Below are 24,484 nucleotides of genomic sequence, written 5' to 3'. Positions count from 1 at the left end.
AGCAAACAAATGCACGTACTCATCTATTGGGCTCTGAAAGCACATGTTTGTAAGCAGCACATCAACTCCCAACGGTGCACACAGACTTTTTACCTTCATGCAAGAGTTGTTCTGTTTTGAAAAGACATGTTCTACTCCAGGCCCCATAAAAAGTGAATCAAATTTGCAGCAACACAGGCTTACCTCCCTTTACTAAACTAAATGAGTAAAATTTTATAAAAAGTGTTTCTAAGTAGGAGAGTTGCATTTTCCCTGGCAGTTTCAGAAGCCCTGGCAAACCAGGGCTTGCAGAAATGTATCACCCTGGCTAGCCAGGGTAAAGCACGGCAGCTCCAGTGAACCCTGTGAAAACACTCAGTCCTACCAGATGAAGAACTAATATAGCATCTTTGGCTCCTAAGGAAAAGTAAAGACACAATTTTATCCAAATACATCCTGAGAGAAAGTGTGAGTTGCATCACAGGATTTATGTTTGATTGACAGCAAGCACATTTTGTCAGTAAGAAAGGAAGGTCAGGAGTAAATGTGTGAGACTTTTGCGACCCATGACAGCTTCAAATATTTAGGATACCTGCTATGAAAATGGAAGAGAAAATTGGAAATTAAAAAAACCTCTTCATGTTAAAATACTGTAACAGTAGGGTCATGTCTGACATTGCATTAAATATAAATGTACCAACAGCCTAAATGAAAATAAATATGTGTAAACCAGTACTTCTGTTGCCATTTGAAAGTTGTGACTAAAATGTGAACTACAAGATTTGAGGAAATGGAAATCAGTGCTTTACAAGTCAATTTAGATTTTTCACATTCTTACTGTTCAGATAAAATCTATACTCTTAAACACTAGCCTGTAAATACAGGATACAAAACTAAGGTTTCTTGCCCCAAAGAACTATTAAGAATGGCACCATACATTTTAAAATTATAACATTTTGTAACAGCATGAGTGAAAACTCACCAAGTCAATTAGTATCTATTGAATTTCTACATGGAAATAGAGACATTTTCTAACATTCATTCTAAAACCCAAAATTAAGTAACTTACATAGCCTTGACAACTGATGGCCTTTGGTGACAAAATATTTCATTCATTTTTAATCACGACAGTAACTGAATAAGAGTTAGGAAAGGTCTATTTGCCCTTAGCTACAACACACTACTTGTTTAAAGGAAGCAGGATGTCATGATTTTGATTTTAATGTGAGAGATTAATTGAGATTTACTTGTCCTGACACCATCAGAAGTTATTACAATTAAAAGTAAAATTAACTTCTTCCATAAAATTATTTTACTGAGAATACCGAGAATTGAAATGTTACCAGTGACATACTACTTTACATAAAAAAGAAAACTAAGAACCCACAGAGCAGTACTATCAGCATAAATATTAAGAGTAGTAATTACATGCTACTTCTGCAAGGATGCCAATAACTGTTTCCTGTGAACTATTCCTGTGAGTATTTTTTAAATACTGTTGTTTAAGAAAGGCATTCCATGCGCTAAAAGCACTGTTCTCAACGGGGCAGGATTTCACTAGGATTTTTGTGACAGTATTTAAATAGGTAACCATAAAAGAAAGCATTACAATAGTTATTCTTTTACCTTTTTGGAGGCAATGAGGATTACAGGATCAAGAATCATTTCTACCTTGCTCTTCTAATACCAGTGCTACCTTGTAAATGAAGGAGCTACTCAAATTTGCTAAACATGTCCCTTCACTTCTTCAGATGCACAGGGCTGGGTCACAGGACTGGACCCTCATCTACACACAGCCTACTTCAACACAATGGTACCCACTTCTTCCAAATAAACAAACAGGAAATTCCATTTCCTTGCTCCAATCAGCACAGATACACATTCTCAAGACAACAATGGACACCCTTGACAACATGCTATGATTTCCCATAGGAAGGAAGGTGTGGAGACCACGCTACGACTACTGTCACACTGAAAGAAGGGAAACATTCCAAGGAAATTTCAAAATTTCACTAGACTGAAAAAGAAACTGGATAAGGCACAAGTACACACTACTCAATATAATATTTAAACCATGGTAGACCAGGATTTTGTGATTCAAAAACATTTTACTACTCAGAAGGACAGCCAAATGGAAAAAAAAAAAAAAAAAAAAAAAAAAAAAAAAGAGGAAAAAAAAACCTTTTCTGCTAGGACTACATTTACTCATGTTCTACATTCTGACTTCTCTGATCAGAGCTCCTTTAAGTTAAAAGAACCCTTTGATTTTTTTTTAATATGTCTAAATATATTTCAATAAGTATTCCCTGAAGATCTGTTTTACCAAGCATTTTCAGTTTTTATGCACATTGAATCCTAAAATAAATCACAGCAACAAAATAATTCCCATTCATTCACAATTAACTGAATAGTACAGATCTGAAAAGTGAAATATTTACGGAAAAATGGGGAAAAGGGAAAAGAGGAGGAATAGTAGTACATAAATCTACACACTGGAAATTATCCAAGCTGAGAAGTCCTCCAGATGTCAGTCTGTAAACAGAGCTTCATAAAATTAATTTTCCCATTAATTGTTGGCAGGAATAACATCTAGAATATGTTATTACATCTGACCCACTCATTCCCCCCTTTTCCATGTAGCTAAACTCTTCTCTGGCATCACAGATCTTTTATCAGTTGTGATAAATCCAAAAATGCAAGCTTTAGTCAACAAAACTGCTTGATAGGGTACAACGTGCATAAAATTACACTCAAGCTAATTGTGAACTTTGTTCACCAAAGGAAATGAGACTTCTCTTGCTTATTTTCACTACATCTGGTTTTGTAACACTTTTGGTTCTTAAGCTGGAAAATGACACCTACACCCGAAAGAAATATAAACATATAACACATATTGAACAAAAATTAGGTCCTGACAGTTTTCCTACAGATTCCTATCACCGTGTTTTTATGCATTTTAATATGGCTTTAAAAGTTCAAAAACAGGAAAACAAAAGTGGTATACATCAGAAAAAAAAATGGAAAGGCACTTTGAGGTAAGAGTATTTAAGTTTCCTTTTTCTCTTCCACTCAATCACAACCTAAACTACGCATAAAGTTTCCATTTTCCTCTGAAATTAATTCTTACAGGAGTCCACAGAAAGAAGAAAAAACAGCTTCCTGAGCAGTCTTTGGCAGCAAGATAGTCAAAATGTGAGCAGGAAGCTGTGTAAATAGCAGGTTTTGCATCCATATGTATACCATTATACAATGGAGATAATCTAAACAGTAAAATTATTTCATAGAGATTTCAAAAAGCTATACCCAAAACCATGCTCACTTGAGTTTTCTGTGCTGTTGACAATTTTTAGAAAGTGTACACCAAAAATGCAGTCTAGTGCTTTAGAGGTTATTCTCTCTTAAAGAGTTTATCAATTAATTGTACTGATTCTGCTAGCTGCAATTATTCAAGTCCTCTACATTTTATTAGGATCTTCCCATCAGAAAGTAGCCTGTCTGTTGAAATAAACACTGCATGCAGGTGGTGAAAATAAGTAATGCTATTGCTGCTTTTTAAATGGAAGATAAAACAACACAATCTAGAGTAGAAAACAATACATATTTGAGTGTATTATGAGATCCATGGAACATTTATTCACATAGCAGCCCTGGCTTACAGGCTGTCATTTGAATAGACACATTCCAGGAATGCAAACACATTTCCATTGCAGAGTTTGAGGAGATAGAGGGAGAAGAATTATGAGGAAGGGAAAAAATAAAGGAGAGAAATACAGAGGGAGAAAGAGGGGGTTGGGGGACTAAGACAGAAAGGAAAGCAGGGAGAAAGGGGGAGGGAAGGCAGAGAAAAAGGTGTGTTTGTTTGTTTGTTTCTCCTAAATGGGTGCCTGGTAACAAACAGTATTACAATTAGCAATAGCAAACACTCCAGGTTTAGTTTGGATAGTCACTTGCAGAATGTAGTGTCACTAAATAATCAGTTATAGATTTCAGAGCTTATCACTTAAGTCTAACAGTGGCTACAATCCTGCAGTCACACAATTCCATTGTTTTCTGTGTGCTTTGACACAACGAAATACAACAAAATGATAGAAAATATTTCTGTATTACATTACAGTAGAACAACAAATTAGGGGAAAAAAGTTATACCAACAGAATATGTAGTCCAAGGTTATAGAAAATCACCAAAACATATTTGCAATGGAAGCACACAGAGACATACTAAACTGTTGTTCTGATTTACTCATGTTTTACTGAAATGCTTCTTAACAAAACCTCCAGTTCTTAAATTCCATAGCTTTTTTCCTATAATGAGTTGTCATTATTTGCACAGAGAGCTATGCAAAAATAATTCACACCAATTTTGTGGCTTCTGTTTGAGCTTGTAGCCCATTCAAATATTTTGAACATGCCTGAGTTCATAAAACCTTGACTTACAAAGTTCAGGGTACTTGGCAGCAGAAGCTCTTTATGGGAGCAACTGTGGTGTTTAAACTGTCAAATAGTCTTGGCCATTCTTCCAGGATGAGGTTCAGTGCATGTGGTATGCAAGTCATACGAATGGCATTGGGAAACACATTGCTAAGAGCAAATCCAACAGCTGTTTTCATTAAAGACACATTATTGGACATTCGGCCAAGAACACAGGATCAACATTCAGTAGTACCCTTACTAACTCAGGGCTGAGAATGCAGGAACAGTGAACTGAATCAATGCCACCCAATATCTACCAAAGGCACTTGTTACACACTGAGAACAAAGGACAAACGGTGACATTGGACACTTCAGCCACAAAAATGCATTGTTCCATCCACCCACCTATTCACCTAATGAACAGAGACTGGCTGAAAAATATGCTTTGTGTTCTGATATGTCTTGGGAGAGGCAAGTTACTGAATTTTGTAGTGCTTGGAGAATTTCCATCTGCTTTTACATAACACAAAAGAAAATTCAGCTTACAAAGGAATTTTTCAAGGCAATTATCAACTCTACAAATAAGACAACCATAAAAATCACTATTTTTTCAGAACACACTTCCTCACAAAACACTTGATGGTTTTTGTTGACTGGGTCTCACATTCTCTTCCCTATATTCAGTGTATCACTAAGTATAGCTTTTGTTTATCATAACTGTCTTAAGTTACAAGATGTGACTTGGGGTGTGTATTCTATTGCCATCTGTTAGAGGTAGGGCAGTTATCTTCTTAATTGGGCAGTTTTCTTTATCTCTTCCACAACCAATTCTCTCTCCGGGGTGAGATCTTCTGTTAATGGGCCATTGAGCGTCACTGCATAACTGATAAAATTATATCATCCCATTGTGAGATGCTCCACCCAGAGGGAGGAGCCAAGCATATAATCTTCCGGGATATAATCTGATCTTTGGAACACCACAGCAAACTTTCTCCACTGGATTCTCAGAGAAGCAGCTGTCTTCTCTGGATTCCCAGAAGAAGACCAGGCCCATCTACACCACCACTGAACCTTCAGAAGAAAACTGCACCTTTCTACAAGACCACTGCTTCAACAGAACCACATCTGTCATTCCAGGGGGACGGCAGCCACCATTTAATCGGACTGCTGCCAATACCCAGACCAAGAGGGTGTCAGGTTGTGTTCTGACCCTTTCAGGGAGGTTTGTTGGGTTGTTTTTTGTTTTTTGTTTTTTTTACTACTACACCTGTGTTTTAATTTTCCTAGTAAAGGACTGTTATTCCTATTCCTATATCTTTGCCTAAGAGCCCCTTAATTTCAAATTTGTAATCATTCAGAGGGAGGGGGTTTACATTTTCCATTTCAAGGGAGGCTCCTGCATTCCCTAGCAGACACCTGTCATTTCAAGCCAAGACAATAACTAAACATGGTTTTCTTTCAGAATGCCTAAATAGAGCAGTAGCAGAGGTTACACAATATACTGTCATCAATCTAGTCTCAGGACAACATTCTCCATTCAGTAACAAACTAATTTCATGCTACCCTTTTGGGTAGCAAGAAGAATAGGCAAGGTTTTTGTTTTGGTTTATACAGATGAACTTATTTTGCACGCAGAGATATACATATATTTGTATTTGGATATATGCACATATGAAATACATAAAGAACTTGATAAAAATGGTTTTTTTAGTAAGACTTCTTTTTGAATCTGAAGAGCCTGCATTGCATTGTTTTGGTAACACAGTTGTAAGGAGGCTACTAGACCTTTAGACTTTTACACTGCTTTTAATGGTCCCTTTGATAAACACTTTCCTTATTATTTTTTCTAAAAGCATATTTAAATGAATTTCCAATGCCACTTCTGGTTTCTATCTGCCAATACAATAGAGAGTACCTCAAAGACAGTGTTTGAAGCAGTTGGGATCTCCGGAGTATACTTGTCAAAAAAACTTCCACAACATTGTCTTCCTGTAGTCTCTAACCTTTCTTAGGCATACAGTGAAAGTAAACAGACTGAAACTGATTTTTATAGCCTTGATAACAAACCCTGCTGGTATCCATCATTCTGAAAATTCAGAGAAATATTTCGCTCCTATTCCCATTTAAAACACTTGTATTTTCTGGAGCACATATATGAAACTTACTTCCAGTTGAAGACTCAGTTATGAAGACACATGTACAGACACCATATACTTGTATGTATGTGCGCACAGCAAAATTTGGACTTACTTGTGAAAGAAGAGCAAGTCCTCATTCCCTGCACTCAGAAGCTGAAGAGACTGTAAGTGTCTGTGGCCTGGTTTGCAGTGCTGTAACCCACAAGTTTCAAAAGTGTTCCATCACACAACCATAGTGCAAAGACTGTCCAAGTGAGCAGTCTTTGACTGATTCAGGGGAACAAAAAACTATTTATCTGCAGGGAGTTTACACTATATTGACCTAAACAAAACACTTACCAACAGGAGGAAGCTAAAAAATGCAGGTTAGTGAAAACATGATTTTTATAAGACATAAAAGACATGGCAATAAAAGACATAAATAAAACACAATGCAATTTGCTGTATGAGGCCTTGTTATGCTAGGGATGTCTGACACAGCCTTGACAGACCCATAGTAAGACAGAAACAGTTGATAAGGGACCTATTCCTAATCCAGATGAGAAACTGAGTGAAAACAAATAAAAAGCATTTGGGATATATGCTAAGGCATGATTCTGGGCTAGAGAATACAGGAACAAAACATACTGACATCAGATGTAATATCAGATATACTGTGGATAACAGAAGACAGTGGACTAGCACCTGGGATTAAAATGTAGGTACTGAAGAATGCTCAGAAAAACAAAATTAAATTGGTAGAAAACTAAATTCCTAGCACTATTGTGATGGGCTATTGAAAGAGAAGTATACAGAATTGGTCACTTTGGAAAATGACCGTAAAGTAGTTTAGTACACAAAATGTCAAATTTTAGCAACAAAATACAAATATCTTATTTCAATAGTCATTGCAGTTGCTTTAATATTATGAGAGTGAGAAACTATGGTATTATGGAAATTAAAGAAGATACAAAATCCACAGAAATAGTCACAGGCTGACAGAAGAAAAAGGTCCCAGAGTGATGACTAGTAAAATTTTGAAATCTACCTGAAAACATTTCATGTAAGCAACAAGAAAGGTGTAACACTATTGAACAAAACACTGGTAAGACATCTGGAACCCTGAGTTCAATTCCTGTTACCATGTTCATGACAGGTTAAATAAACCTGGAAAACTTCAGCTGAAAATTACTAAGATCATATAGGAATCACATAGCTTATTGATGCTTGAACAGATGACCAGTCTTGCTGAGCTAAGACCACTAAAAATGGAACAGACTGATCTTTATCAAAAATGCAATTAGGCCAGAAACCCTTAGTGTCTGTAAAAATAGAAGACACTCTTAGAACAGGGAGGAATTGTTCACAAATTAATTTTTAGTTTTTCATACCTGAACAGAAGCCATTGAGGTAAATTATTCTGTTTATGAATAAGAGTAAATTACCTTATTCTAACACAAAGATGGAGTTTCTGAACAAGGGGTGTCTTTTCTTCCTTCCCTTCCAACCCCTCCAAATAGAAAATATAGGGAATAGAGGTCAAAACAGATACAGATTTAGCTATTAGCATTCTGAAATTATCCAATTATCTCTTATCTCTGTATGAATACTTATCCAATTCCTAGAACATAAATAAATTATTATTCTCTATTTATCTATTAATTTTTCTATCTAGTGATTAAATAAACATGGATAAAAGCATCCTCTTTTAAAGTTATTGAAATAAAACATCTTTCTGGTGGATTTATAAGACAAACTGCATATAGATCCTTTGGGCACTAAAAGTTTAGGAAATCAAAGCATGCATAAGGAAAAAAGAGAATTCTTTTTTTTAATAATACGGAAGTTCCCTTCCACAATTGAAAAGCAACTTTTGCTGAAAATTCTTGCTTCTCTGTAAACTATATCAAAGTTAGCATAGTTTTAATGTATTGGAAATGTCTACTTTCTCAGTTGTGGCTAAATATTAGATTTTTCCATAGTATGTAGAGCATGTAAATAATGTTGTATTTGTTTAGTCATTAAAAATGTTTTAACATAAATGTCAGCTATTACTTTTATTCATTGCAATGGGAGTTAAGAATCAATCCAGTTATACTAACCTATCTTTGCTCCAACACTGCAAAAAGAAACATACATTACTTATATTTACTTTATTTTCACTAGCATTTAATACTTCATTCACTATATTCTTCACTTAGCAAATAAATCCAAGTATTACGTTGTGTTAGCTCAACCTTCTACAGCATTAAAGTCTCTGGGATTAACTTTAAGAGGAATCAAGAAAAGACAAATTTTGCTCCACTAAAGATTATAATACCATTCAATTAATTTAGTTTATTTGGAGGAAATGAGCATAAAACTGCACATAATAGTTTAAAATTACATCTTATCCTGTAGACAGAACTTTTTCCTTTGTTTACAGAAGTTCCTATTCAGAAAATTTTACTCCACAAACTGCATAAAATTTTATTCTTTCACTAGTACCACACCTGTACCTGTGCAAATCATGCAATTTTACTAAAGTCACTACCATTCAAATGTTATGAAAATGATACAACTGAGGAATAAACAATTTTGCATATACAAACATTTTATGTCATATTTCCTGCAAGCATTTTTAGAAGTAGCCAGGAGATTCAAGTGCTTCACATTATAAACTTTAAATAAAATCAACTTTACAAAACTGCAAAGTATCTTTTGTTCAAACACAAGGTATCTGAAGATCTGAAAAACCATGCTTCCAAAAACTTCTAATAAATGGGGAGAATCCTGGCACTGAACTTTTCAGAGAGGGGGAAGAGATACAGTTTCACTAATGTCATAAAATGAACTACATCCACTAGAAGATAATGAATAGTTAGGAAGAACTCTGTTCAAATTCAGCTGTTTTTTTTTTCAAAAAGCAAGGTCTGCTTTTACAATAAAAATGCTATGTCTGAAACAAAGTGGCTTTTTATATGAGAAAGCACAGGATTAACTGTTCTGTTTCATTTTATTTAAAAGCTGACATGGCTGCTACTGTCTAAGATAATAAATAAAGTAAGTGACAGAGCAAGTGATGCTCTCAGTCTGCTACTTTTATGCCTTATGCTTATGTAATTCTATAGATTTTAAGGATCATCTTGTAGCTTGACCAGGACAAGGGCCTACTCATTTTTAAAACACGCTATATTTCTAAATGTGATTGGATACCCTGAAATCTGCTTAAGTACAAAGTGAAATTTGTAGGCAAAGGGGAGCCCCTACTTCCCCTTCCCCTCCAAATCACATTTTTCTTTGTTTGTACAACATCAGTACATGCTAGAGAAAGTCTACTTCAACTTAAATATACATTTTTAATGCTTATTTAAAAAAATAATTTAGAAATGTCTACCTCATCTTTGAGGAAAGTACACAAAGCAAGATAACGACTAAATTATGAAATATACTATTCCAAATACAACTAAATGTATTGGACAAATAACACAAAACTGGAGAGCTCTTACAGCTTGCTTTGCCCAGTCACACCAATCAAGAAAAAAAAAGGAAACAAGTTTAGAGGTCCTGCCAGAGCCTGCTCCAGACCAAGCTATCCATGGGTCCCAACCTCCTTTGGGCAAATCCATCTCCATGGGCTGCAGGTGGATAATCTGTTCCACCATGTACTTTCATGGCTGCAGGGGACAGCCTGCCTCGCCATGGTGTTCACCACCGGCTGCAGGGGAATCTCTGCTACTGTGCCTGGAGTACCTACATCACCTCCTTCTCCACTGACCTTGGCATTTGCAGAGCTGTTTTTCTCACACATTCTGACTCCTCTCTCCAGCTGCAATTTAACAGACTTTTTTCCTCCCTTCCTAAATACACTATTCCAGAGGTGCTGCCACCACCCCTGATGGCCTGGGTCTTGGCCAGTGATGGGTCTGCCCTGGAGCCAGCTGGCATTGACTCTGTTGGACATAGGGAAAGCTTCTGGCAGCCTCTCAGAGAAGCCACCCCTGCAGTCCCCTGCTACCGAAACCCAACCAAGCAATACTGAATACACCCTCTTACAGAACTAGACCAAAAGAACATACTAGTATCCCTTTTTCTAGGCTTTCATCACTACCTGGTCTGGAAAGTCAAATATTATTTGAAATTGGTTATTATTGTGTAAAGCCATTCTCAAAGCTAGGATTTTGCAAGTGTTGAGATGCTTTAAATTATTTGGTGGACTTTATGAAGCTACTGATTAAACTAACACCATGCCTGATACTTCTCCTATACCTCACCAATATAACTTTTCCTTTACTGGTTCTTTTTACAGTCCATCTCTTCTTTCCTTAAACTATCTGACTATCTTTAAATGGCACTGACATACTAGCTATACTTTCTCTACTTGTACATTACTTGAAAGAAACTAACTAGTCCAAATACCTGTATCTGAGTGGCAAACCAAAGACCATCTAAAAATACAGCTTTCAAAGATCATCGCTGTACCTTGTTGACCTCACACCTGTGATATGTGATATCAACTTCTTTTCACAGTTCATTTACAGCATAAGCAATCTCTTAGTGCCCACAACTGTGGGATATCTGAAGTTATTCTAAATATTTTAGAGTCAAATTTACTACAAACACTATTATCAAACATTGTCCTTTTCATGTCATTAGACAGAAGAAGTATTCAACATGAAAAAAGTATTACTTCATTTTGACTGATGGGTTGGGGGTCTTTTGGACTTGATATCAACTTTTACTCCAACAGCACCGAAATTCCTGCAGACCTTGGTAAGATCTGAACTCCTTCATTAAAAGCAGTAACTTGATGGGGGACAATTTCTATAAATGAACAACACCCATCAAAAAATGCACAAACAAAAAAAGAATCCCACTATGTAAACATCATGCTTCTTAATTTCCTTTCGTTGAAAGTCTGTGTTATATAAAGAACTTACTGTATAGCCAAGCTTACTGTGGGATTATGATTCTCTTCAAGTAATCTTCTCTCAAGATTACTGTAACATGCTAGTTGTCTCAGCTCCTCTCCATAAAATAAGCTTAATGACCTCAAACACAGAATCAACGAAGGCCAAGGATAATTGGTAAACAAGTGTTCTCTATCCCTTTGCTTTAATTTGGTCATGTCTACAATACCAAGTGAAGTAGAGCAATGGTAGCGTGTCTTGAGAGTGTAAGACTTCACATTGAACATTCAGTGTCCCCTCTGAACACGATTAAAACGCTTCTGAACTCTATTCTTTTCTGAAACTTCAAGTTTTGAACATTATTTCATATCCAACAAACAGTTCCCTACAGGCCAATGTATTTTCTTCTTCATTCAAAATTTATGAAATCAGACCAGTATCTAGAATGCAACACATCCCTGAACATTCTGAGTATATAACAATAAATCAGAGGTTTTCAAAGCCTTGAGAAAGATAATTATTCTTTCTTGAGAAAGAATTATTAATAATGTTAAACAGATGAACTCAGGATTAACTTCAAATAAAAGATTATTGTTATGAAGCACTACATCACTTACATTAAAACACTAGCTCTACTTTGTTCATATATAGAAAAAAATATTTGTTAGAAATGCTAAAAAAGAAACTCCATTGGCTATATATAGATTTTCCCTTTCCAAATGACCCAGAACTAAAAGAGAAATTGGAAAAGACATTGTCTAGATAATGATTTACCTAAATAGAGTTACTGAAATCCAGCTCCAGTTTCCGTTATATAGCCAAACAGCCTGCAGGTATAATATCTTCAGCTGGCACCACGCTTAATGCTTTTTTATTGATCTGCTCATGACTTGAGTGCACACATAGGATATGGATTGTTAAACAATTCTTGTTCCTCTATCACTGATTATGGAAATATAATACATCTTGCAGCAGCATCTGCACTTTCTCAAACATGAAATCCTACTTAAAGCAAACTGTCCATTTTATCCTGTGAACTCTCTAACACTTGCGGGGGTTCTTGTGTACCAGCTAAATGGCTGAATTTGTTAAGTACCAATTACACAAAAAGCCCTTTCTGTTATAGCCCATGGCAAAAGTGATAAAGTACCATTAAATACCTTGATTTACAACAAATGCAACATATCATTAAAACTGAAAGTAATAAGTACTTTCAGATTCTATTTCTTCTCTTCCCCAGTTGATCTTACCTTCCTCTCCTTTGAAGATTTCAACAAATTTGTGGGATTTGCTCAAGTCAGTCTTTGCAAAGGGTTTGGGACAGCTATAAATACAGCATGCTGAGTGTTTCCTATTTGGTGCTCAGTAGGAATTAATAGAAATAAATCAATGCAATTTTCATATTTTCTTTATATTTTTGTCTCTGTACTTGTCACAAAGACAAGAGTATAGCACTGCCATCATAGCATTAAAGTTACAAGGAAAAATGTGGCTGCTGCAGTCCTCTAGTTTTTCCTCCCAGAAAGGAGTTCTGTAGTTGTGTTTTCCTTTCTACTAACATCAAATTTGCAAAAAGCTAAAACAATCCTTCTGTACCTTCCTTTTGTCCAAACACTGAAAAAAGACCCACCTGATGTGAATTCAGACTCTGAAGGTACTTTTAAAAGAAGTCTACTTCAGGGTTCACTCTCATGCATTCTGCTAAGTCAGATTACTAAACACTAGACAAATGTTAGAACAGTAACAGAGAACTGTCAAGTAAAAATGAGAAATCCTGACTAAATTAAGTCAATGGCAAAACTCCCAGTGACTTCAATGGGGCCAGGATTTCATCCTTATCTTGTTTATCAAAGCAATTATTTCACTGTTCAGAAGGACCAGACTGCTGCACCTGCCAAGAATTTCTTAAAGTAGCCTACCATGCTGAGTCTTTATCATATATACCACAACAGCTATTCCTTTTTCATTCTACTAAGGTAAATGCTTCAACTGACAAAAATATAACATCATAAACAGCATCCACAACAAATACCTTTCCTACTTATGAGCAAATGTACCACACATAATGAAGCTCTCCTTAGCATAACCTTACCACAGATCTCCAAATGAATGATTATCACTCTCTTAGCAGGTATTCCCAACCACTGATGGTCATGCCTGCTAAAGTGGTATCCTTGCATTAAATAAGAATTATTCGACCCAACAAATTAAGTGCTTTCTTGGTCTGGCAATGTGTTACAAAAAAAGCTTCCTATTTTACACTGAATCACAAAGTACACACTGGAAAGAATATATTCTACATACCATGGACCCAAATTCAGAGTAGATTAACTGTGAATAGTATAAGTGAACACGTCTATTTCTTCACAAGGTTTACAATATACACTCTAACTACACTAACCAAAATGATGTCATGTATATGCAATTCAATAGCCAGAAAGAATCAACTTATCCACATGAGAATCAATTTCACACTAAGCTAGAAGAAAACTGGTTTTAATGTGCTGCAAAAATGACCAAAACCAAGGCTCTTTTTGACATAGATGCCAGCACTGTTTATTTGAAAATGTTTTTGAAAATATTTGAGAAATCTGTTGTAAAATTGTACAACAAGCATTTTTCCCTTGATAACTAATTAAATGGAGTATCCAAGCACAACTGCTTCATTTTTTTCTCCTCAGACTGGGATATAATTGCAAAGTATTAATTCTGCCAATACCACTCCTTTGTAATGGCAGTTGTTTACTGCCAAAGGCATCATAAGAACTTGTCTTACTTTCAGAAGGACTTTTAATCACAGGAGCATAAGAAAATCCTGTCTGTAACACATTATATGACCCTTTCTAGATCTTAACATCTTTAACTGCTTCATCATATTTGGCTGGAGTCTATTTTACATTACTCCTTTAAATCTCCTCCATCTCAACTCAACAACTTTCTGGTAAAATGTAACCAGACCCAGGATATCTAACATAATTTGTTGCACTAACTGAAATCTCCTGCATAACTCCTGTCGCATTGTTGCATGCTTTATTAACGACCCAATTCAAATGAGAATGTCAGTTCATAACTTCATTTAAGCATCTCTGAACAGCAACCTAATACCCCTAATGACTACTCTGGTTACAAGAAACCTGCTCCATTTTAGAGAAAATAAAACCAAGTAATTCATATCTATTTAAATAGATTTTAAGATTGGGAAGTCTGATCATTCAACAAGATTTTACCCTGAAATGTCCTCCACAAATCCCTATATGTAATTCAAGCATCCATTTATTTATAAGCTGGTTTCAAGGATGTCACCAACAATTATTTTCATTTTAAAAACCTTCAGTTTTGACTGAAAAGTGTATTTGAAAAAAGTGCTAGAAGAAACACACGCCTATAAATACTCTGATAGAGTTTTAAGATAATTACAAAAGATTTCTCAGTGCAGCCGTAAAACTTAATATAGTTCAGCACCACATAACTTACATTAAAAAGATTGTTCATAATATTTATTACCTCTAGCTGCACTATTTCTGTTCACCCATCCATTTGAATTGAGGCATCCTTCATCATCCATATACATCAGACCTTCTCTTTGATCTCTAATGGTAAATTTAAAGGCTGAGTAAATGTTCTTTGAAACACAGAGTGTGGCACAGCTGTTTATTGTTACATAGAAGACAGTAAGTCATTAAAATTGAAACTCAATTAAAACAGTGGAACATCCCCCTAATCATTTCCCAACTTTGAAGTAATACCCTTTTTGGTGATATCTCTAATTTACAGTTAACTAGTTTTCTTAAAGTGGAATAAGTCAAGCTTTGGTTAGGGTCAGAATTAATAAAGTACATCTTTCATCAAAAGACAGAGAGCTCCTGGCAAAGCACCCTGCTGTGGTATTTGCACTTAGAACATGCAGCAAACACCCACCAGATATGCAGCCTACCATGATAATTGCATGAAACTCATCAGGCCTGCAGTTTTTACCAGTTTGCTGAAGGCTTTTACAGTCCTAAAAAAATACTTCAGCATTATGTAGCTAAATACACATCACTTTTTAATTAGTTCTTTAGCAATATTCTAATTAGTAGAGAGTGAGCTAAGTCTTTGCCTCAAAGTGTAACTGAATGTAAAGAAAACCTTAAGGATTCAAGTTTATGAACTCTTTCCTTTTGCATCCTTGCTATCATCAGTCTTTGTGTTTCAGCCAGGAAACAATTAGGAAAAAAAAGCATTATTTTTTAAAAATTTTAAAATCTGCAAGAGTCATGAAGCACCACATATGCTTGATTGGAGGACATTTTCCAGCTCAGATACCAGATCAAAGTTTAAGGGATGGGCAAGTCTGAATAAACACAGGGGCAAGGAAAATGTGAACTTATGGACCTTCATTTACCATGTGAACATTAGCTGAACCACTGATACCAGGCTCATGAATAGACATAACAGCTGACTGCTCACAAAAAGCAGAACAGTCCTAAATATGCTCTCATTCTTTAAAAATTCAGAAAAAAAAATCTGCAAGTTTAATACTGATGATACACAGCTTTGTAACAATGTCAGGCATTTAGATGCAGGAAGATGCTGCCCTTCAAGACCACGGGGGTGCAATTCACAATGTAGCTACTGAGGAACATTGACTGTCATTCATAACCCAAGATGCTGCCTTAAAATGGCACTAGTTTCATCCTTAGGCTGATATGCAAGGGTATGAGTGATGCAAGCCAAGGCACTGGCTGTGTCTCACACTCTCTAAAACCCAGCATGTCCAATCACATCTACCTCCAAGTCTGGGATCCAACCACCCAGAGGCACTGAAAACTGCCCTACATCACCAGATGGAGCTGGCTGGGTAACATGTTCCCTGAAGTTCAAGAGCTCTCTCTCAAATTAGTGCAGTTAACCTCAGGGAACAATTTTTTAATTGCAGTGTAGCTTTCCACTGCAGAAAAGAAAAAGAAAAAAACACCAAAACAAAAAGAGAAATAATTTATTAGTACAGACATCCCTGGCTCTCTGAAAATCACAACCCAAGAAAATTTTAGCTGAAGTTATATTAAAACTGCAGTTTAAAGCTTTGTTATCATACAGTTATGCATTTTAAAAACAATCTTCTAGTACAGAGTTTGTCACGCTTAGACTAAGACCCAAGCAAATTTCAGCTTCAAATGTTTAAGTCACCCTTTTACCTAAAGCTAAAAGACCTTTAAAACTTTTTTGTTGTTGTTTCAAAAAAGCACTGGGAACTTTCCTGTATGCAACTCAAAACCAGCTGTACTTTGCAAGTAAAAGCTTTCCAAGTGCCTGGCTCTCTGCAGATTTTTGGCAAATCTGTTTGAAAAATTGAAAAGTGGGGGCCTGAGCCAAAGCTTACTGAAGTCTATGGAAAAACTCCCACAGATTTCATCAGGATTTGGATTAGACTCTGAAAAAGTCAGAAGTAATTGAAAAATCAGTTCTGCATGTATAAAATATGAAATTTTCACTAGGTTTAGATTTATTGGACTCCTTTATGGTAATGTGGAAGAGCAAATACACTGTAAATGGTGTTAGTGATGTACATATAGTTTTACGCTGTTAATTCACCACAGAGTTCCATAGACTTGTACATGTTACTTACACTACATGTACACTACATTCCTACATAATAGAAATGATGAAATCAATCCCACATATAAAAACACCTTCATTTTAAAGTGACCTGAATATTAAGAAAATTTTATTGTTCAAGTGGGTTGCTTGGTTTTTTTAACTGAAGACCAAACATTCACTTAATTTTTTTTTAACTTAAGATTAAACAGACCTTCAAGAGCTGTAAGACAAATTCAGTGACAACACATATAAAAAAATTATTATGCAAACAACTATCTCATTCTGGCCCCACTTGCTTAGGGCAGTTTATAATAATGTAACACCAGCAGTTTCAGCTTAGGTGCACCTAATTTATGGCAGCATAAGGGAATCAAGTTTACTCAACCTAAATGGGCCAAAAAAACAAGAATGGCAAACAAAAAATAAATGGATTGTGCTACCTGAAATAATGGTCACAACATATTCTGAGGTGTAAGCAGTTGCATCTCTGCTGACTGAAGGATGCTACTCACAGTCAGAAGAAACTGAGTAAGTCATTATACTTGACATATCCTGCTTCATTCATCTGTACCATCTCTCTGCTTATAACTATTTGTGGATGGATAATTTGCCATGGTTGTACTAAAGAAAGGTAGACAAACCCTGTAATTTTTGGGTGGTCTTATCCAGGTAGGGATTGCAAAGGAAAAGTAAATGTCATGCAAACTGCAGAGCTAATTATGGTCTTCAAATGCCTGCAGCTCATGAACAATTACCAGTGCACTTCATCATATAAGCTGTTCTCATAAGTTCTTCTTCAAATATCAGAGGAAACAAAAGCTTAGAGGAACCAAGAAAGCTGGTAAGTGGAAATCCAAAAACTAACTAGACATACAAGACTGAATCTTCATTAAGATCATACCTTAAACAAAATTATTATGCTACATTATTAAAGTTTGTCTTTTTTTTTTTTTTGAAATGACAATATTTGCAGCCTCTTAAAATAACTATCCAGGTTTTAGCTTTACTTTTTTACCTGCTATTATTGAATCTTCTGAAATGGAAGGTCAGAGACTGTACACTTTTCCCCATTAGCAATACTTTTTCCATAGTTTTGAACAATTATCTTAATAACACGGATTTTAGAAGTTTATTTTTGCTTGTGGTCTCTAAAGGTTTCAAACAACATAGAAAATAAAGCCTAGTGGCAAGCAGGATCATTAGGGGAAATTTTTTCAACTGACAATTATTTTCACCAAAAGCTTACCTCAACATTATGAATCATTTGTGACCACTTATACCTAAGTAGGACATATTAAAATTTAATTTCAACGCAAAGAGCCAGCAATAGAATCGTGTACACCAAGGCACTAATGTGTTGATCCGAACTGTACTTAGTTGAGGCAAGTTGGAATTGCAATACTGCCAACTAAATTTCATAGTACCACAAATGAATGAATCCCAAATCTCAAGAGGGATTTCTTTTTTATTCATTATGCATGACATTTTCCTCTTTAAATTATTCATTTTTTAAAAAATGTTATTACTTTAGCCTTCTTAACCTTTGTACTCCTTTTCCCTGTGGTTTTTGCCAGCTGTAATATCAATTGAGGAGGGGAGATGTTCTAAACAACATAATAAAAACCTTTTCACAACCCTACCAAAAAATGTGTCTTGTTACTCTTCCATCTTATTTTTCCCCTTTTCACAACACTGGAACTTGGATTGCCCTGAGGGGGAAAAAAAAAGCTTACATTTTCTATCAGGGCTTTCATTTCAATTTAAAAAAATATTCAAATGCTTTACCATTATTTATATAATCCCTGAAAATTCACCACTTGGGGAAATATCATTTGAGTCCTGCAGGGTGATGAAAGTTGACCAAGTGAGTTAAAATCAACACCACCTCAGACACTGTCCCCTACTCTCTTCCCATGTCTGACATTCAGAGTTCCCATTTTCGGTGTGCTCACCTGAACCAAGCCAAATGATATAGGAACAGGCTGCAATGTGTTGTTAGGCTCACCACAATCTCCTAATATGAGTTTTAATAGTGAAACACCTAAAAAAAAAAGTGCACGTAGGAGCTACAAGACTGCAAGGCATATTTGAACTCTGTTTATACACAGGTATTACAGTATGACCTTAGGAACATCACTTATCTCCTGCATAATTCAATTTTTCTTTCCATATAAATAAAAGACCAAAGTTACTAAAACAATAGAAATAAAAATTTTAAAGAGCTAACAAAGTTACAATGGAAAGAAATTACAAAGAGTAAAGATCCACATCAGAGAGCCAAGCAATCAAGTTTCTGGCTCCACTAAACTGTTCTTAAGCTTTTCTTCAGGAACCACAAAAACTTGTTGCTGTAAGCTCTCCCAAAATTCTCCCTAATGACTTGCTACTCCCCTTCCTTTTCACTAAATCAGCTTTATGGGACAAGGGACATATTTTAGTCTCAAAAATAGAACCCAAACAATTAGTTTAAAATGTTTGATATATTACTATTCACTTTTATATCGAGGTAGAACTTTCCATTGTGAACAGCTGATAATTTCCTGAAGAAATATTTTCAACACAAAGAACTAGAAGTTGAATTAAAGTCGCAGCATTGCATCATGTTCCATTATATAGTATCTCATATCTCATTGTTAGCTCACCCAACACAATTTTACACGAGCACATGACAATGCCAAGGGCTGCAAGAGTCAGAGAAACTTCTTTGCTCTTATCATTCTTATGTGATTATCATTGCAATTAGATGGAGAGAAGAAAGTTATGTTTAAACTGGCACAACAGCTCAGCCAGGCAGAGCTGCACAAATTGGACACAGAAGCACACAATGATTGCACTGTTTATGGATTTAGTCTCTGTTACACCTTTGTCAACCCTTGTAGAAATCTCCCTGACTGGTACCACAGGATTTTCCCTGCAGTTACTGCTTTGGGGGCCCCAGATTGACAACTGACCAGGAAAAGATCTTCCTACCCTTTTGTTGCCACCTCTCCCTGTCAGACTCATTCACTCCCTTGGGTGGTTAGTGATGGAGGTACTTGCTCCAATGTATTATCACAGTGAGGGGACTCCGCGTGGAGTTGCATGGACATCAAAGGGCACAGGATGGAGAAGGAAATGAGTGAAGCCAAATGTAGAGAGGAGAAATACAGAAGACAATTGAGGAAAACCAGAGGGGGAAAAAAAAGGAATCAGAGCCATACAGGTAGCCTTACTAAAAGGAAGAACTAAAAGGAGAAAACAGTACACATTTTACCAATTGCATGTCTACCTTAAGGCAGTATGAAAAATATGGGAATTTCAAAAAGACTTATACAGTGATGACAGATCTGTTTTGGTTTCAATACAAGTAGTACACAACTTTTCAACCTGCAAACATACATTAACTTTCAAAACAGGTAAATACAAGTTTTGAGCACTTAGGAAAATGAATAATAAATTCAATACTTCAGTAATACATAGCTATACTTTATATACATATATTAAATAAATTTAGCCAGCAAATGTAAAAAAATCTTAGTGTCTTTCTATTTAGGTGAGGAGCTCAGTTTTATATTATAAATTAAAACAATATTTTTTCCCTGACTGTAAACAACCCACTTCCCAGGGAAATCCATGAAGTTATTTAATTGATCAACCTGTATGATTTTAAGGAAGTTAGAAACGATGAGTTAGAGTTTGTCTTACAACAGTTAAAGTCACTTGATGTCAATTTCATATTTAAGGGCCTGTGCCAAGAAATCTGTAGGAATTAATTGACACATTATAATGTGCTTTGAGTAGTAAAAGCCTCCAGGTACATTTAAGAAAAAAGTCTTCAGCAAAGTGATTTTCAATGAGAAAAAAGCACTGTTACTAGGGTTTAGATTTCCTGAATTCAAAGATACTTACTAATGTCCTGTAGACACTTTTGTAAATGCTACTTGATTGGAAGCAGGTAGGGAAGAGTGGAAACAGGTGAAGGGTACTGTGATAAAGATGAGTAAAATGCTGAATCTAATTTGGTCAATGACCACCAGTTTCATCAGTCAGAGCTGACCTGTGCTCAGGTCTGCAAAATCCTTTCAAGTACTTTCAACAACCTTTGTGAAAACTCTTCCTTACATAGATTTATTAAGTAGTCCTAAAAACCTTTATGAATACCCAACATATTAAAAATAAAATAAGAAAAAAATCTAAAAGCATTATTTTAAGGGTTATTAAAGGACAAACAAAAAAGTAGTTCAATATTTTATTCCTACAGAAAATATGTGGAAAATATCTTAAGTGAGAATCATAGTTTATTATGGACTACAATCTTCTGCAGAAATAAACAGCACTGGACTTGTGTCACATCAGTGAGAAACAACCATATTTTTATACACTTCTTTGCACCTCCATGAAGGGCTACAAAAAACCATCAATACATCATGGTCTCAAGCTCACAATATGTAAATTACAGGAAAAGATCTCAAACCATGCTCTGCCAGCCTCACATGATTTTTATAAGTAACTGCTGGTGGTTCAAAAGCAGTGTTTGGGCCTCAGGGCCAACTTCTGTATCTGTGCCTTCTTCAGGCTGCTTGAAATTCAAACTACATGATTCTAATTTCTCCAGGGGAAAAAAAAAAGTTATTGTAATTGCTACCAAGATAACATTCCAAACACAGACTGGAACCTGTGTGAGTACAAATGGAAGCCACTACATTTTTCAAGATACTCTGAATTTAAGTATCTTAAAGCTGGAGAACTTGACTTATACTGCATGTTCCCTTCCACTAATGATCAATGAAGAATTCATAATTAAGGGTGTAAGAGAGGAATTTGCAACTACAAAAATCCTATTTCTTCAGATCAACTATTACTAGTCTTTCTTCAGATACACTCAGTGTATTAAGAACTTGCAGCAATATTTATGTCTAACTCTCATATATAAATTAATATTACTCTCCCAGGATCTCAAATCCACATGTTTTTCCAATTAGTACTAACATTCTCCCCAAGTTTAATAGCATGTAAACAGAGAGTTCCTAAAGGAATATGACACATTCTGTTTCATCCCAGTTTTCCAGTGAAGAAAACAGCTTTCAATGGGGCAGTATTCACTCCTAAATACCACCACAAGACTTTGAAAACAGGTTTTTATAAGCTTCTGCAAGGAAAAGAAACCCTAGAAAAATCTGTCTTCTAAAGTATGCATATAGATTCTGGATGCATATATCTACTTAATGCGGTAAAGAACATTGCCTTTCAAGTTTGCATTTACCCATTCATAATCTGAATGGTAGAACCATTATTATAAAAAAAAATGAAATTATAATCAACTTGATAAATTAAAAACCTAGGAAAACAAAGTATCTAGTCAAGAAAACACTACCATGCTGATTCTGTATAAATACAGAATGGGAAACATCTGGTTAGGAAACAAATTTGTAGCAAAGAGTCTTGAAATTAAGATAGGGCAGAGTACAGTACAATACACTTCCTGCACAGACTAAAGGAAAAGTATTCCATTTTGGTAAACAAAGAATAAGACTGATAATCATTCATAAAAAGAATGCTAGCATTTTGTCACAATTAATATAAAAGAAAAGTTACTAGAGGAATGTACTAAAAACTTTACAAAGTTTCAAACAATTAAAGAACATCATTAACTGCCAGCTCCACTTTCAATATTCCCAATAAAACACTCTGATTTGCAGGAAAAATCATATACCTCAAACATAAGGAAAACCTTCCAACAAGGACACTAAACTACTATTAACAGCTATCAAGATATCATTCAAGGTGTTTATGAGTTCAGATAAACTGTCATTGATGTTCTGAATCCCTTAACCCCATTGCAACACAAAGGGTAAAACTAGATGGGCAGTTATCCTGCCTCCCAGCTCTAACTTTACATAACTTGCAAATATTACACTTACACAAAAGTATTTATAAGTCCTATTTCAAAATATTCATCCTTTTCCTTATAATTTCAGTCCTAAGGATTCAGCCATCTGGGCAGATGACAGTCTTTGGCATTCCACAGATTTCAATGATGGAGATCAGTAATTGGCTTTCCGGTTAAATAACGTTTTTTTCTACTGCTCCAGTTATACTTAACTATGTGAGTAAATCATGCTAAAACAGAGTACAATGATCTTCTAATGAAGCCAAGAGATAAAAAATACTGGAGTTAAAAAAACATGGCAGAAGAAAATGTATGGTCTAAAGAAAAATAAAGTCCTTATTTAAATTTAAAAAGTCTTGCTTGAACAAAGCCTTGAACTGATACAGGCACTATTTGCACATCACATCAGGAGCTATTATAGGAAAAGCAGGATAGCATTCTAGTCAAAGATTAACTGAGCTTCCCAAAATATGGGTGAAGCAATATTGCAAACAGACCTCCAATCAGACTGACATCTTAAGTCTTCAAACACCCACACTTAATATCCATCAAGGTTCTAAAAGCAATCCTGCACAACACATAGATATTATAAGAGACCATTAAAAGCTACAAAATTAACTCACTGCAGGTCATCAGGATTTATGCTATAAATTCTCACACCCATTAAACTCAATACATGACAATGTGGGTGGTCTACAGCACCTTTCCAGGCACTTCCCTGGCACTGTCCCACACTTTGGGTTGGCACCACGCCCTTAACCCCTCACCATTCCCCTCATCCAGCCGTTTATGCATTGCCAAAGGCAACACAGTACATGATACAGCCTGATGTGGTTTACAGCTATAATCATATTTAGCCAATGATACTGATTAAATTTTAATCACCCATATAAGAACAACTTGCATACTGGAAAACTATCGTGTCCCTCCTGAAATTTCTCTTTATTTTTCCCTCAGAAGAAACAAAACTGAACTCTATTCAATTTGTCTAGGTTTTCCTTAAATTGTGCTCCCCGTGAATCCTACTCGTGAAGAATAGAAAGAAATAATCATATATCCTCATCAGAAGTCATATGACTACAACCCAAAGTTGGAATTCACCTTTAGTGGAAACATATTGCTGTCTTTTATTCAGTTGATGGTCCAATATAATCCCACAAGCCTATCCTATGGCAATAGCACTTATGGAATTATTTCTCAAATTTTAGTTTGTCAGACTGTGACTTGCTAGAGTCCTTGGCACTTGCTTCAACTGAAAATTGTCTTAATAACTTTAGATTAAGAATCCTCTTAATCCTCCTCTAATTTATCAAGATCAGCATTATTTCTCTCTCAATATGCTTCAAACTACTGCAAGCTTGTTGCAAAGCCACAATTTTGACATTCATACCCATATTCCATGTTAAAGAAGCTGTTAAAGAAAAGAGTGAACAAAACCAGACCCAGGAGAGACCATGGTCCACCTCTAACATATACTCTTGGATTAACTACAAATATCGACAACTACTTTTGAATGCATCTTTCAAATAGTTACACACTTGAAGATTATCATCAGCTTTTCAATGTGGCTTCAGGCAATTTCTCTAGATTTCAGGGTACACCATCTTGAATGTATAAAATATAACTTCTAGAAATTGAGC

The 24,484-nt window shown here is 35.5% G+C and overlaps 1 protein-coding gene across 1 annotated transcript in view; it reads right to left on the bottom strand.

Moving 5' to 3' along the window:
• Window positions 1–24,484, bottom strand: part of BBS9 (Bardet-Biedl syndrome 9) — a 287,717-nt gene that overhangs the window by 115,335 nt on the left and 147,898 nt on the right. The window lies entirely within an intron of this gene.

Source organism: Motacilla alba, chromosome 2 (genome assembly GCF_015832195.1).
Source record: "Motacilla alba alba isolate MOTALB_02 chromosome 2, Motacilla_alba_V1.0_pri, whole genome shotgun sequence".
Classification (NCBI taxonomy): Eukaryota; Metazoa; Chordata; class Aves; order Passeriformes; family Motacillidae; genus Motacilla; species Motacilla alba.
Note: the sequence above shows the minus strand (reverse complement) of the source record. Positions and strands in the feature narration are given on the sequence as shown.